Source organism: Ornithodoros turicata, chromosome 8 (assembly GCF_037126465.1).
Source record: "Ornithodoros turicata isolate Travis chromosome 8, ASM3712646v1, whole genome shotgun sequence".
NCBI classification, from domain to species: domain Eukaryota; kingdom Metazoa; phylum Arthropoda; class Arachnida; order Ixodida; family Argasidae; genus Ornithodoros; species Ornithodoros turicata.
This window is the reverse complement of record NC_088208.1, coordinates 1,591,126-1,607,467: the sequence shown is the minus strand read 5'-3', so window position 1 is coordinate 1,607,467 and position 16,342 is coordinate 1,591,126. Positions and strand designations below refer to the sequence as shown.

Below are 16,342 nucleotides of genomic sequence, written 5' to 3'. Positions count from 1 at the left end.
AAGTGGCCAATTTCGTCAACTTCGGGTCTTAATATCATTTGATATAAAAATAATGTTAAACATGGACTAAGCTAACTTTGTAGTATGTATATATGAAAGTAAGATTACGGGGTTTGAACCCCGTACCTTGTTCCCCTGTTGCACCCTCAGAGGTCGCGTTTGACAAAATCGCTTGCAAAACGGCACACGAAATGGCCAAATGGCCAATTTAATAAAATTTGGGGCTTAATATCATTTGATATAACAATAATATTCAAGATGTCCTACGCTGATTTTGTAGTATGTATATGTGAAAGTAAGAAAATGGGTTTGAACTCCGTATCTTGTTCCCCTGTTGCACCCTGAGACCCCCGTTTGACAAAATCGCTTCCAAAACAGCCCTCGAAATGGCCAAATGGCCAATTTGAAGTTCGGCGCTTAATATCATTTGATATAACAATGATATTAAAGATGTCCAAAGCTGATTATGTAATATGTATATGTGAAAGTAAGATCACAGGGTTTGAACCCCGCACCTTGTTCCCCTGTTGCACCCTGAGAGGTCGCGTTTGACAAAATCGCCTCCAAAACGGCACTCGAAATGGCCAAATGGCGAATTTAATCAACCTTGAGGCTTAATATCATTTGATATAAAAATAATATTCAAGATGTCCTACGCTGATTTTGTAGTATGTATATGTGAAAGTAAGAAAATGGGTTTGAACTCCGTATCTTGTTCCCCTGTTGCACCCTGAGACCCCCGTTTGACAAAATCGCTTCCAAAACAGCCCTCGAAATGGCCAAATGGCCAATTTGAAGTTCGGCGCTTAATATCATTTGATATAACAATGATATTAAAGATGTCCAAAGCTGATTATGTAATATGTATATGTGAAAGTAAGATCACAGGGTTTGAACCCCGTACCTTGTTCCCCTGTTGCACCCTGAGAGGTCGCGTTTGACAAAATCGCCTCCAAAACGGCACTCGAAATGGCCAAATGGCGAATTTAATCAACCTTGAGGCTTAATATCATTTGATATAAAAATAATATTCAAGATGTCCTACGCTGATTTTGTAGTATGTATATGTGAAAGTAAGAAAATGGGTTTGAACTCCGTATCTTGTTCCCCTGTTGCACCCTGAGACCCCCGTTTGACAAAATCGCTTCCAAAACAGCCCTCGAAATGGCCAAATGGCCAATTTGAAGTTCGGCGCTTAATATCATTTGATATAACAATGATATTAAAGATGTCCAAAGCTGATTATGTAATATGTATATGTGAAAGTAAGATCACGGGGTTTGAACCCCGTATCTTGTTCCCCTGTTGCGCTCTGAGATGCCCCGTTTGACAAAATCGTTTCCAAAACGGCCCTCGAAATGGCCCATTTCATAAAATTCGGGGCTTAATCATTTGATATAACAATAATATTAAAGATGTCTTAAGGTGATTTTGTAATATGTATATCTGATACTAAGATCACGGGGTTTGAACCCCGTACCTTGTTCCCCTATTGCACCCTGGGAGGTCGCGTTTGACAAAATCGCTTGCAAAACGGCACACGAAATGGCCAATTTAATAAAATTTGGGGCTTAATATCATTTGATATAACAATAATATTAAAGATGTGCTAAGCGGATTTTGTAATTTGTATGTCTGCAAGTAAGATCACGGGGTTTGAATCTCGTACCTTGTTCTCCTGTTGCACACTGAAAGGTCGCGTTTGACAAAATCGTTTCCAAAACAGCATCGAAACGGCCAAATGGCCAATTTGAAGTTCGGCGCTTAATATCATTTGATATAACAATGATATTAAAGATGTTCAAAGCTGATTATGTAATATGTATATGTGAAAGTAAGATGACGGGGTTTGAACACCGTATCTTGTTTCCCTGTTGCACCGTGAAAGGTCGCGTTTGACGAAATCACTTCCAAAAGGGCACTCGAAATGGACAATTTTATGAAGTTCATTATAAGAGCGATATAAAATATAAAACGGTATTGTATATTACTCACTCAACGCAAAGTTGTCTATTCTGTTGGAGATCCGGAAAAAATGACCGTCCGCCTTTCGAACTCGCTCAGACCGTCCGTACAGTCTCAGCGCATGCGTATTACGATAATACTGGGACTGGGACGTCGAGCGCCTAGGAGGGATACCTTGTCTGAGTCGCAACTTAGAAGCCCCTGGGTGCATCAGGATTAGCACTCACACATCGTGCCGTGGTTGGTATATGGCCTGGAGGACGTACTGACTAAATATAGGCGATGACATTTCCAGAATTTGACAGTCATTGTCGAAAAATCGTAGTCTAAACATGGGCCCTTTGCAAAAATCGACGGAATCCCCATAGGCGCAATGCATTAAAATTCATTTGGCCAGGGTGCACTAGGTTTATATTCTGCTAGCGCCTTTCATGTCTCCAGGGGTTCTTTGCATGGTGTTCTTCTGTATTAGACGATGACATCTTAAGATTTTCATTCTGTTTAGCTGTTAATTGGCATAAACGCCGTCTCCCATTGAATTCACACCCTGTAAGGCCGCTTCCCGCATAGCGACTGAGCATAGTGGCGGAGCGTGCCGGCGGGGGGTGACCGCGAATTTTGGGATTGCGAAACAAAGCACAAAGAGTTGTAGCGACAACAAACTTTCCTGACGACATTGTGCCTCAAAACGTAGGATTCTTCATCTTAGAGGTGAACTGCATACAGTGGCTAAAGTTGGTCTGTCATGTTAGCCCGATAACAGCCTTCAACTGCCACACACTTGTGTCGCCCTGGTTTGAGAAAAGAAAAAAAAAAGAAAGAATAACACGGTATGCAACTCCAGTTCCGGTGAATGCGAATTGTTGTAATATGCCTGAGTGATGATTTTAAGACAAGGAACTACAGTCCGCACCTCTTAAAAGCAACCCAGCTGAATATCAGGCGTCCGCAAAAACAAAATAAATAAACCCAAAATAAAAGAAAAAGCCCTTTTCAACATCATATTTTTGCACGTGATAAAGTAAACTGAAACCAAAGCAGAAAAATAGATCCTGCAATCAATATACAGAGCCTGAATAGTAGGCAAGGCAATGCTGCAAAGAGGAATCTGGAAGGCATAGGATTTGTGAGCACTGAATTGTGGGTTGCAGAAAACATGCTGTTGACCCCAGCGATGTCAGGCCCGCTCAGGAAGTTACCCGTAAAAGCAGATTAGTGAAGAGAAAGTAATGGATACGTGTGTTCAATGTACTACATAAGTATTATGTTACAGTACGGTTTCTATTACTATGCTACGCGGAATCTAAATTGATCAACAGTGCGCCGAGTTGAATTTGGTGACTAGGTTCGGTACCCTCCATTTTGTCCCTTTCTTTTCTTTTTTTGGCCGCAACATCTTTCTTTCTGTATTTATTTATTTACCCTCAGGTCAGAGAATTACAGAGGGGAGTGGCAAAATAAAGGAACATACAACGAATTTACATACAAAGTAATTGGTCCAGCAGCTTGCGGAAGCTGTTAGGGTCCCGGACGATGACGGTGGAGGCGGGAAGACGGTTCCAGTCGTTCGCTGTTCTGGGAACAAATGAATTGGCGAAGTGATTTGTGCGACTAAATGGAACAAGTAGTTTCTCTGAGTGGTCGAGGTAGTTGGAAATATGATGGGGTGGTGAGAGCAGGAGATACCTGGGCAGAATGTTGTGGTAGTAAAACTTGTGAAGCAATGTGAGGCGAGCTATTTTGCGACGAACAGAAAGAAGGGGAAGGGAGGCTGTTTCTTGAGTAGCGTTACGCTAGAGTGTCGGGAGTAGTCGGAAAATATAAAGCGAACTGCTCGATTTTGTAAGCCTTCTAATTTGTTAATGAGAGAATCCTGGTGCGGGTCCCAAATAGATGATGCGTATTCTAATTTTGGGCGGACTAATGTAACATAAAGCTGCCGTTTTAAGTCGCAGGGTGCCTTTGAATAATTGCGTATGATGAAGCCAAGTGTTTGGCTGGCTTTGGAGAGCACAGCATTAATGTGGATGTCCCATCTAAGATCATTCGAAATGTGAACACCTAAATATTTGTAACTAAATACGCTATCCAGCATAACGTTGCCAAGGAGGTAGGAAGTAACGAAGTGTTTAGTGTGACTGATTGCCACGTGCTTGCATTTGTTAACGTTCAAGGACATTAACCAAGTGTCACACCAAGAAGATAAGCTGTCAAGATCATTTTGTAATGCAGATACGTCACTGGAGGAGTTAATAATACGGTATATTACGCAATCGTCGGCAAAGAGTCTTATATGCGATGATATAGAGGAAGGTAAATCGTTAATGTATATTAGGAATAGGAGAGGCCCGAGGACGGAACCCTGGGGAACCCCTGAAGTGACAAGCGTAGAAGGAGAAAATGAATTGTTGGCGTACACAAACTGAGTTCTGTTATGAAGGAAGTCCCCGATCCAAGCTACAATTTTAGGATCGATTTTCAGGGCTGACAACTTCAGAAGAAGGAGGTGATGAGGAACAGTGTCAAAAGCTTTGCGAAAATCTATGAATATGGCATCAGTAAGTGACTTAGAATGCATGGAGGAGAATAGATCGCTCGTAAAGCATGCCAGCTGAGTTTCACATGATAGCCCTTGTCGGAAACCATATTGTAAGTTAGAGAAGAAGGAGTTAGCTTCGAGGAAACGGATAAGGTTGGAATAAATGATATGCTCGAGAAGTTTGCAGGGGATGGAAGTTAACGAAATCGGTCTGTAATTACCCGGATCTTGCTTGCTACCAGACTTGTAGACAGGAACCACTTTCGCCGTCCTCCAGTCGTCCGGAATCCTACAGCACTCAATAGATTGCGAAACTATTTGGTACAATAAAATGCCAATGGTCTCCTTGGTACTCTTGAGAAACTTAGACGTGATGTTGTCGGTTCCACAGCTGGAAGATAGCCTTAGATTGTCAATGAGTGAAAATACACCAACAGGGTCAATGATAGCAGGGTCCATAGGAAAAGCTGTAGTGAATGCATCATTTATGCATGGTAATAGAGCCTGAGGATCTCTTACAGTGTACGACTTGGAGAACTCATTGTTAAGAACACACGCGCACAAATCAGGGGATATAGCAGTATCATTGACCGTGAGGTTTACAGTATGACTATTATGAGGCCGAACGGAATTCCAAAATAGCTTAGGGTTAGTACGAAGAAGTGATGGCAATGTTGTTTTGAAGTACCTAGTTTTTGTAGACCCTACAGACTGTTTAAACTCATTCGCGCTGTGGTGATATCTAGCCCACAGGTCGGAATCGTTACTGCTACGTGCCCTGCGGAACAGACGCTTTTTCTTATTTCTAAGCCTCTTGAGTTCATTGTTAAACCACGGGGACCGGCTACACGCTGGAACAGTAATCCGAGGTATATGAAGGTCAACAAGGCGATTGATTTCACTCTTGAGAAGCAGCCAATTCTCGTTTAATGACCGCGATGAAAAACAAGAAAGGAAGTCTTCGGAGAAAGCAGAAAGGGCATGGTTGATGGCATCGAAATTCGCTTTCGAGTAGCAAGTGATGGTCTTGGTAGTAACACGTTCACGAATGTAAGGTATGTCAATAGAGGAAACTACGATAGCGTGATCACTAATGCCAGCTAACAACTGTATAGAATGGACAGTATTCGGGTGAATTGTGAACAAAAGGTCCAAGATACTCGAACGAGTAGAGCCAATTCTAGTTGGCTGCAAAATTAATTGGGACAAGTTAAAAATAGATGCCACTCGAATAAAGTCGTCACAAGTCTTATTGCGGCCAGATGAGACGGGTAGCGGATCCCAAACAATATCAGGGAAATTGAAGTCGCCGACGATGTATACTATTGATGAAGGGAATCTGATAGCTATTTCGTTGAGTGCATCATGAAACGATGAAACGAAAGATGGCGATGAATCAGGCGGGCGGTAACACACAACCTGCTACAAAATTATTATTCTTACAACGAAAGGAAATCCACACCATTTCAAGATCAACAACTGAAAGGTTAATGACAACAGGTTTCAAACATGGCCTGACTGCAAAGAGTACACCACAACCTATACGTTGTGCCCTATCACATCGAAAGATGTCGTACGCCAGTGATGAGTTGGCGAATATTTCGTCATTATTTATATGGGGTGTCAACCAAGTCTCTGTGAGGGCCACAATATCAGCGTCACAATCATCAATGTGGGACAGAAGGCAGTCACGCTTATCATTGGAGCAGATGCTGCGAGTATTTGTATAAAAGAGCGTCAGGGGCAGACCCAGTACATCAGGAATTTTTATTTAGATCATCAGTATGTCTGCTACTAAGAATATCGCTACTCAGAACCGTGGTCGCGGTTGCCGTGACAAGCTCCTTACGAGAGTTAGCTACAAAATCCCAGCAGTAGACCTTGTCACGCAGATACAGTTTGTCGTAGCAAGTCGAGCTTTAATACCGGAACTCCTATCATCTGAGCAGCTATTCCACAACAGTCTCCACGCTTCCTGAATTTTCTTTGAAAAATCTTCACTCACAGAAATGCTTGTACCCTTCAATTTGCTACAGTTACGCAGTGTTTGAGACTTTTCTTTAAAATCATACACCCTAAAGATAACAGGCCTACAACTGGGCCGCTTACGCCCCAGACGATGGATACGTTCTACCGTATGAACTCCTACGCCGACTTTCTGGAAGACAGAAGTGTTCACCAGTTCAAGCAGCTTTTCATTAGTTTCGTCAGGTTCTTCTTGAAGACCGTGAATAATCAAATTGTTCCGCCTAGAACGGTTCTCGAGGTCGTCGACCCTTGACAGTAGTTGTGAAACTGAATTCTGAAGGGATGTAACAGTACTCTTTAACTCAGCGAAATCGGATAATAGCTTTTCCATATTACATATTCTTGCCGATAGCTGTTTAACCTCCTCGCTATTCTCTTCAACACCTTTCTGGAGAGAACGCTGATCACGCCGAATGTCGTTCAATGTTTTAGCAGTGTCTGACTGTCCCTTCAGAATTTCATTTAGCTTCTTTTCAAATGTGTCAGAAGGGCCAGGGTTCATTTCGACGTCACCACAATGCATGAGCAACATACGGCACATAAGGGAACAATCGTACAAAATGGAGACAAGCGTGTGTGGACACGGCACAATTACAAAAAACAAACTGTTGCTGCGGATTGTATGAACTGAGCTAGACCTCACCTGCGGGATAACAAACAGCAGTGGGTTAAGCGTTGTACCAAGCATTGTGCCGTGTCCACCACTGGCGCCGAGACAGAAAGATGCTGTTCTTATAGGATCTGGGTAGCCTGGTCCCCAATGTGTACCGCTGTATCTCCAGAATGATCGGTAGTCGAAGTCATCAAAGGCACGTGTACCGATGCCGATATCAGCGCCGACAGGCGAAGCGAAACGAGTTGAAGCATCAAAGGCAGCAGTGCAAACGTGGAGACGATCGCTGATAAACAGGCACAGCTGCGGGATAACAAACAGCAGTGGGTTAAGCGTTGTACCAAGCATTGTGCCGTGTCCACCACTCTTTCCATATCTTTCCATATTTTCCACATCTTTCCATATAGCTTCGTGCCATCAATAGCGGTCCGTCTCGTCAGTTACAGGGATGCATTGGGCAACATTGACGTGAATTAGGGTAAACAACCATTCAACATCATGTCGACATGTCAGCGAAATCCACAGGATGCGACTGCAACAATCACACGGAGGCTGGCACCATAGAGATTTTCACCCTCGATGAACCCACACGGCGCGATCGTATGGCGCATGCTCCTGGCGGGACCACGACACGTAGTGATTGCGTGTCTCGGTCCCGGCGGTGTAGCTGTCAATGTGCTCGCTGGCCACGGCCCGGAGCCAGCTGGATTCCCTTCGGGCGCTGCGTTAAAATTCCTCCCCAGAATAGTCCTCTCATGAGGAAGGTTAAATTTTCGTTCTTCTCTCTCATGAAAGCTTTCGTTCTCATGAAGTCGAGAAAAAAATCATTTCATGGTCCCTTTAGGAATGACCCACTCCAATCTTCCTGTGCCAATTTCAAAAACAACAGCAACAACAACAACAACAAAAAAACAAAAAAAAAACCAGTAGGTTGAATGATGAATTTTCGACTTAACAAATTTCGTTCAGTAATTACACACACAGTGTCTTAACTGAGAACATATTTTTTAAAAGAAATATATATATATATATATATATATATATATATATATATCACTTTGATGGCAAAAGGGCAAGGGTGCAGGCCAGCTGGTACATGGCGAAAAATGGAACCCTGAGAACCGTGTCGTGTCGTCCCTCCTCTGTCCCTTGTCGTGTTCCATTTTTCACCATATCACTTTGAGCTGATGTCGATTGCAATGTAATATATGCTGAATGACACTCCTGAGGAGGACAAGTTGAAAAGCCAGGAGGTCGTCCCGATGAGTACATTTATAGTTTCAGTCAGCTTTATAGTTTAGTTTTAGAATTTTTTAGTTATAAAAGCCAGGAGGTCTTCCTAACGAGAACATTTAGTCCCTTTAGGATATGACTATGGATTACGTGAACATTCCACGATTTAATGTGATTGAATACCATAAAACCGTGGCTTTATTTTTCCTTCCAGAGAAATAACGCCAACTGAACACAAAGCGTCAGCGATTGAGCGCTAACACAATTCGAAGAGGATGAATTGATGCACAGCGATATCTTAGACGAAGAAGAAAAAGGAGGTTCCTAAACTGAAGGCCGTTGGCTCAACTCGTAGGCATGCGTGAGTTGTTCTTCATCATCATTGAAACATAAGGCTGGTTTAGAGCCGACGGAACGGGGCGTAGCGACGCACAGCGCACCGCTGCGCATCGCGATCCGCCGCCGGTGAGTTCATAGTGCGACGACACTCGGCAAAGCGCTGCGCGGCGCCAACGCACGACTACGCCAACCGCCGTCGGGGGAGTACATCTGGCGGTGGCAGTAGTATTCAGTCTTGTCCAGGCTTCGGCGTGGCGAAACTACAGGATCCCTACCCCTGAGCCCTGCGCGTATTTTTCCCTGCGCGGCGCGTGTGCGGAGGGTTGTCCACGTGATTATCGGCGGGGGAGGGCTGCGCGTGCGCTCATCGTAGCATATTTTTCAGCCTGGGCAGACTTATTTGGCCATACTTGGGCCGACTTCACATATTTTTACATGCAGAGACATGCAAAGAAGGGTCATACACAAAAAGTACAAGTCAAAATATATTTATTAATGCCAATCAAGTTGAGATATATTTATTAAAGCCAATAGTGCTGGGAATTGTGCCAATTATGATGCCAATCAGGTGAAGAAAAAAAACCCAGCCGAAAAACCTTCACCACCTGTAACAATGGCGGCGCTCGGGTGGAGGGCTGCTGTAGTGGGCGGAGCGTGACCGGAGGGCTGCGTGCGTGCTTACCCTTCCACCTTTGCCGACTTCACAATTTTTTTTCCGGTACAACAGGTGGGCGTCGCGTGGTCGGAGGGCTGCGTGCGCGTTTACCATTCAGGCTGGGCCGCCGACTTTCGTCATTTTTCAGCCTGAGTCGACTTGAATCGTAATTTTTCCAGGTACAACAGGTGTGCAGTAGGCTGTTTACATGCAAAGGATAGCCATACACAAAAGTACAAGTGAAAATATATTTATTAAAGTCATTAGGAATTATGTTATGACTCTGCGTGAATGGGAAAAACTTAGCCAAAAATCTGAAATAGAAGGAACACAATACACGTAACAATACTTATTACAGGTATGATACATTAGCATTGAATAGGTATCACAAATCAAACACAATATTTTTATTAACAGTAATCACAAGTTTTCAATGAATCAGAAGGGATAGCGCATTTAATCAAAGAAGATATTCTTAATCAATACGATTACAATCAAAATTACAAATTATAAAAGCCTGAGACGTGAGAACCTGATAGATGTAAGTAATTTCGAGCACAATAGCTAAGTTTAATATTCCAATATGACAAAAATTTAATTAATCAATTTCTATTGAAGTGAATAGTGCAGACATAAGGCAATAATTCGAATCAACACATAGCATTAATATAGAACCAAACCAACACGTAGGGAAATAATAGCTACACCATATCAAAACGAGAAATGATCACCACATTTAATCGAAGAAGATATTCTTCATCAATATGATTATAAACAAAATTATAAGTTGTGTTATAAAAAGTCTAATATTCCTATACGTGAGAACCATCTTTGCAATAGCGGGAAGTTCTGATAGTTGTATGTAATTAACTGTGAGCAGCAGAGACCATGGAAGACTATGGGACACGAACACAAGACGAAATAAAATCTATAGCACTACAACGAAGATATTCCACTTCACCACATAGCACGCTCCTAGACAACAAACAGAACAAAGAACGACACGAACACAAGAGGAAATAAAATCTATACCAATACAAAGAAGATATTCCACTTCACCACATAGCACACTCCTAGCCAACAAACAGAACAAAGAACGACACGAACACAAGAGGAAATAAAATCTATACAACTACAAAGAAGATATTTCTAATCAAAACAACAGAGTAACCTATCATTAAGAAAATCAGAAGAAAAAATCAAACTCATCAGAAAATAGACATGTTAAAAATGAACTTCACCACATAGCACGCTCCTAGCCAACAAACAGATCTGATGATATCTACACCGATTTTTTGAAGACGGGTGCCGATAGATGTATGGAAGACCACGGAACACGAACACAAGAGGAAATAAAATCTATACCAATACAAAGAAGATATTCCACTTCACCACATAGCACACTCCTAGCCAACAAACAGAATAAAGAACGACACGAACACAAGAGGAAATAAAATCTTTACCAATACAAAGAAGATATTCCACTTCACCACATAGCACGCTCCTAGCTGACAAACAGAACAAAGAACGACACGAACACAAGAGGAAATAAAATCTATACCAATACAAAGAAGATATTCCACTTCACCACATAGCACGCTCCTAGCCAACAAACACAACAAAGAACGACACGAACACAAGAGGAAATAAAATATATACCAATACAAAGAAGATATTCCACTTCATCACATAGCACACTCCTAGCCAACAAACAGAACAAAGAACGACGCGAACACAAGAGGAAATAAAATCTATACCACTACAAAGAAGATATTCCACTTCATCACATAGCACACTCCTAGCCAACAAACAGAACAAAGAACGACACGAACACAAGAGGAAATAAAATCTATACCACTACAAAGAAGATATTCCACTTCATCACATAGCACACTCCTAGCCAACAAACAGAACAAAGAACGACACGAACACAAGAGGAAATAAAATATATACCAATACAAAGAAGATATTCCACTTCATCACATAGCACACTCCTAGCCAACAAACAGAACAAAGAACGACACGAACACAAGAGGAAATAAAATCTATACCACTACAAAGAAGATATTCCACTTCATCACATAGCACACTCCTAGCCAACAAACAGAACAAAGAACGACGCGAACACAAGAGGAAATAAAATCTATACCACTACAAAGAAGATATTCCACTTCACCACATAGCACGCTCCTAGCCAACAAACAGAATAAAGAACGACACGAACACAAGAGGAAATAAAATATATACCAATACAAAGAAGATATTCCACTTCATCACATAGCACGCTCCTAGCTGACAAACAGAACAAAGAACGACGCGAACACAAGAGGAAATAAAATCTATACCACTACAAAGAAGATATTCCACTTCACCACATAGCACGCTCCTAGCCAACAAACAGAATAAAGAACGACACGAACACAAGAGGAAATAAAATCTATACCACTACAAAGAAGATATTCCTAATCAAAACAACACAGTAATCTATCATTCAGAAAATCGAACTCATCAGAAAATAGACATGTTAAAAATGAACTTCACCACATAGCACGCTCCTAGCCAACAACCAGATCTAATGATATCTGCCCTGATTTGTTGAAGACGGGTGCCGATAAATGTATGGAAGACTACGGAACACGAACGACACGAGGAAATAAAATCTATACCAGTACAAAGAAGATATTCTTAATCAATATGATGGGAATCAAATTACAAACTGTAAAAAGTCTGAGACATGAGAACCATCATATCTGTCATAACATTTCGAGCGCAATAGGGAATCTCAATTTCATATTCCACCATAACTCAACTTTTAATTTCTTATTAAGTGATCAGCATAGACGTAAGGAAATAACGAGAAACAACACAATCAACAGCTACAATTAATAGAGAGCCAAACCTGCGCACCATCCAACACACAGAGAAATAATAGCTAATCAATCTATCAAAGGCGAAATAGCACAGACTTAACACTATAGCACGGACTTAACGCTGAAGAACAGAGGAACACGCGGCGACACGTAAACAACAACAGAGGAAAATAATCTATCATTGAACCATCATAAAATCGTCCAATATACAATTTTCATTCTAACAAACACTACGAACCTTAATGGAGGTATCCAAGACGTAGGAAATATGCAGTGTTTTCACTCTTTTCCTCAAAGCTGGGAGACTTTATTGCCCGTATTCACCAGTCCCACTTAGCCACTGGTTTAGTGACGTCTGGTTTAAGTTGGTCACGTGAGTACTTCGTCCGCCAATCACGAACAACCACCCCGCTGGTCTAACCCGGCTACCGTGAGGCCCATGGCTGCCTCCATGGAGTTTGTGTGCACAAAGCATAGGCCTAATCTACGCTTCGCCGGAAATTTTTCGGGGAAATACATGTAAGTTTTGACTTGTAGAGCTACTAGAAGTGTTTGTAAGGCGAATGTTGTTGCACTCCAATCAATATTTGCCCTCAACGTCTCACTTCGTTCGCCGTTCACACGACGTAAACCTGGCGGCCTAGCGATGGTATAACTCCCATGTATTTGCATAGGACTGATTTAAACTAGGGGTGGGGGTGGTTTAAAGCCGGTCTACCGCGGAGCAGCTGTGAATGAGCCTTTCGAGAAACAACCCAAAAATAGTTTTTGCTGGACGCTGTTTTCAAGTTTTCGATAGTTTTCAACTCGAAATTGCGCAAAGTAAGCAAAAAGAACGTTGTGAGGAACAGGTGAGCGAAGTAAGTGAAGTAATAAACCCGCCAGTGAGTTAAAAGTTAACGATCGGTATGAAGTGAAATTTTGAAATCCGTTATCCTAATTTAGGACCAACATCGTCAAAGTTAGTGATGTCAACATTGGCAGCTAGACACAAGTCACTTTCCGATCCAAAGCTGACAGGAGGTCGTGCACAATCAGCTGTTACCTCCAGCCATATATTTCTATGCCTCCAGCAACAAAAACGACGCTGATTGTGCGTGGTACTTTTAATACAGCCCCTTGTGCCTCTGTTATACATCACTAACAATAGTTCGTACTGTGCTGCCGTTATACTGGTTCTGATTGATACATTTAACGACTTGCTGCACACTACAGTGATCGCCGGTACTTGTGAACGAGCTTTGTGTTCCTAGATTACTGTTAAGTGTTTCCTGTTAAAAATGCATCCATCATGTTTGTCTTCTAAACTAAACGGAGGTCACAAGAGGGAGGCGGGGTTCCATGAAGTAGTTATACCTCCATGTGCCTTAGAGCTATACAGCGGAGTATGGTACATGTTACCCAGCATGTAAAGGCACAAATATCAAGCACGTAGCTCGCCTTTGAAATGCTATGAGTGACATTCCAAAATAGTAGGATTGAGAGGGTATCTGGAGTTATATGTTGGATGTCCCAGTGCATTAACAAGGTACAATATTTCAGATCTGACTCTGGAAAGGGCACCATATGGAGGAAGCTCTAGATCCCCTTGGAAGCTTGATTTGCTTGCCCAGAAAGATGCAAGCCCCATAGGAAAGCACTATTGTGTTCTGTCATTATGAAAGCACTAAAACTTGGTGGCAGGGTACAAGTTGCTTAGACATGCCGTCTTCCGCGAGGGACGTTAAATACGGGGTGCCGTGTGATGAGCTTTCATCGCACGTTAAAGAACCCTCAGGTGGGCAAAAGCAATCCACAGACCGACCGCTGTGGCGTCGCTCATGATCTCAGTTGTCTCGCGACGTAAACACCCAATTATTATATTATTGAAAGCACTAATGTTTTTTGGAAATCACTATGAGCATGTTTCTTGGCACAATTTTGTGCTGGTGAGATCTGGCTATGCTTATCGGCTTCAATGCAGGGTGCTGCTGTATATGTCGACTGGGAGAAATTTTGACAAAAAAGCGTGTCTTTAGGATATCAGACTTGGTTATTCGATAAAAGTACAGGTAGAAATATCCTGCACAAGGAAATATTGTGAGCAGTGTTTTGTGTCGACGAATTTGTATGGACAAGTGAGAGCCTTCACGGGGGCATATAAACACAACACTAGAGTGTCAAGCAGCCCATGTAGTCATGATATCGATACCACTGTCAGGTGTGTGCAGATGCTGCGTGCAAAATTGTGAGCAGGTTTCACCTTGCCGGTTCAGGAGAAAATCCGCAGAGAAGTGAAGGTCTCAAAATTTTATAAGGACGCACATGTAAGTACATGTGTAGCTAAAATGTGTGCTCTACCGCTTCCAGCACACCACACCAGACGGGGAGGGCAAATATGCCAACAACCAACATTTCTGCAATGATGATGTACCGTAATATTAGAAAATATTCAAGGTGACAGCTACGTGCTTTTATGCTCACATTTATCATCTGCTAACAGTAGATGTGGCTTTGTAGACTGCCACCGCAAGAGACAAAACACAAGTGACGTGGCTGCAGACTTTATCAAAGCAACATATTTCTGGGATGCGATTACTGCCAATACAAGCCCATGACCATGATTCACACAGTGTTCCCCTTCATTTTGTAAGCAGCACTGTGTATGCCCAACACTTTGTTTCTTTTCTTCCAAATTATCTGTTATGGGCACAGCTGTGCCTGTACCTCATGCTTTTGAGTTATTTCTTTGCATTAAATCAATAAAACTTGTTATGCAGTTCCACAAGGATTATTATTATTAAGGATATCAGCTATTAGTTGTGAAGTACAGATGTTTGTCCCATGCCACATGCTATGGAAAAAAGACATATTTACTACATTGCGCATGGAGACACAACTCCAATGCATTGATAGTGCAACAGAGCGAAATTCTATTGGGCAGTTTAGCATGAAAAGCAGAACCACTAGCTGACACTCTTACTGCACAGGAAGTACCAACACTGAACAGTTGAAATTACTGCTGTACATTGGACATGAAGAATGATTGAATATCGGAAATGCTATCTGTTACACATAACGCACAAATAGAGATCATGAAAAAGGGAACTGTGATGGAAGGACATGTAGGGTGTGTCTGAGCCAATGCAAAGAGAACCAGTAACACAATTACCAGTACCGTGAAATATATGTAGATCACAGGGACCTGTTGTTATTGGTAATGCTGTTTTTCCACCTTGTACTGCGGCGCACAAGTACATTGATCTGACTGAAACGCAGCTATGCTGAGGACAGTCACCACGTGGCAGATTGACATTTGTATCATCTATGCTAAATCATGGGTATCATTATGATGTGACTGCAGATGTATGACAGATCATGTGATCTGATAACACAGGCATGCTCATTTTTTGCAAGATTTCCTGGCAAATCTCACATGCTATGCATTGTTGACAGCTGTCATGACACTGATGTCATGACATGGTGGAGACACGGATGTCAAGGACACTCCAGCTTTACAGTGGTGTGATCTGTGCACTTGTTGTGTAGTCTCATATGCTGTAAGGCGCAAATCTTAAGAATAGAAAAACACGCCCCTGTGTAATCAGGTCACAGGATTTATTCTATACATCTGCATTCACATCCACATTGCAACCATGCCTCTATTTATCATGAATACCCAAATGCCTGTAATTTCGTTCTGTTGTGTCTGTCTTCAATGTGTTCTAAATAGCTGAGTTCGAGCAATAAGTATAGAATAGTAGAAATTGTAGTAATACTGCAGGAACCAAACCAATGGCCACTTCTAATATACACTTCGCTTCACTGTACTTTCAATTATGTTGCAACTTCGTTCTCCTTACACCAGTACAGGTACGTGCTAAGTGCCCACGGTTCTTCCATTTTGACATGTCCTGTATATTACCTGATAGGAACAGGTACTCCCATTGCGTACTAGCTCACCTCTGCCTTGACTCACACTCCACCCCTAAATGCACAGCAGTGAATGAAGGATGAACACAATATGGGCATACTACTGTCACAAAATTCTGATGTAATTAAGGGTGTTGGTATCATCATCATTACAAATGACTCTAATATGTATGAATCTGTCACTCGAA

General features: G+C 42.1%; 1 long non-coding RNA gene across 1 annotated transcript in view; it reads left to right on the top strand.

Moving 5' to 3' along the window:
* The first annotated feature begins 8,712 nt into the window (after positions 1–8,712).
* The window catches only part of LOC135365906 (uncharacterized), a 98,173-nt gene continuing 90,543 nt past the window's right edge, over positions 8,713–16,342 (top strand). Inside the window, exon 1 of the long non-coding RNA XR_010414002.1 lies at positions 8,713–8,739. This is a non-coding gene — a long non-coding RNA (uncharacterized LOC135365906). The remainder of the gene's footprint in view (positions 8,740–16,342) is intronic.